Source organism: Triticum dicoccoides, chromosome 1B (assembly GCF_002162155.2).
Source record: "Triticum dicoccoides isolate Atlit2015 ecotype Zavitan chromosome 1B, WEW_v2.0, whole genome shotgun sequence".
Taxonomy (NCBI): Eukaryota; Viridiplantae; Streptophyta; class Magnoliopsida; order Poales; family Poaceae; genus Triticum; species Triticum dicoccoides.
Window position 1 is genome coordinate 604978049 of NC_041381.1, and position 1001 is coordinate 604979049.

Here is a 1001-nt window from a genome sequence, read left to right on the forward strand (position 1 = left end):
CTGCTGATCTGTCTGTCAGTGCATCTGTGCAGTATTGAAGTTATCTGAATATACGTACTACTCCAAGACAAGACTGCCGCTGGATCCAACTGCACAGAGCAGCAAGAAGTTCAGCGCGCCATCGCATTTCACTGCCGCTGCATAAATAACGCTTACGGTTCGGCGCAGCACACAGGCGATATGTAAACAGAAAGATGTGCTGGCGTCGCGTGGCATGCATGTACATGCGACACAAGATCAGTCGTAACTGGTCTGTTGATCTCAAGTTGTGCGCCTCTGAACTTTCGTTTAGTTTGTTGATCCATATCGCGCAAACCAAACTCCAGAACAAGCCCTCGCATTCTCCTTTTTGCGAAAATGACTCAGATCTGATCTATTACGATGGTTCATTCAGAATAACTCTGGATCGGTACACAACTTCTGCCCGGCGGCCATTTGATTTCTGCACTACTCACTAAGTAAAGTTACATAACTAAGCAACCAACAGACCGCCTCCGTAGCATAGTGGTAGTGCGTTCCCTTCGTAAGGGAAAGGTCGTGAGTTCGATCCTCACCGGGGGCTAAAATTAAAATTAGCTTTTTTCGAAAATCCTTTTCTTTTGAATTTTTTTTACTGTCACTCCTCTAGACCCCAAAATTCGCAAGTGGCAGCAACCAGCATTCGCATACTACCACTAACTAGAAGAACGCCCGTGCGTTGCAATGGGGCCACATTAACTTTAAAAATTCAATATCAATTATGTTAATATTACATTGAATATTCTCATACATATTAAGTGACATCGACGAGCTTTTTTACCATCAAATTCTCACACACACACACCCTCTCCCTCCCTCTTCCTCACTCTCTCTCCCCCTCTCCCTCACTCGGGAGGTGGGACGAAAATAAACCCGAAACGGAGACTACCAACTGAGACATTAGGAGTAGAGATCATTTAGTTGATAAGAATAAATAGAAAACGGTGTTAAAAAGGAGAAACAGATTAGAATACATTGAAAAA

The 1001-nt window shown here is 43.7% G+C and overlaps 1 non-coding gene across 1 annotated transcript; it reads left to right on the plus strand.

The window, feature by feature from the left end:
• Positions 1-490: 490 nt before the first annotated feature.
• On the plus strand, positions 491-562 carry TRNAT-CGU. Its single transcript has one exon. It is a non-coding gene; the product is annotated as a tRNA-Thr (tRNA).
• The last annotated feature ends 439 nt before the right edge of the window (positions 563-1001 follow it).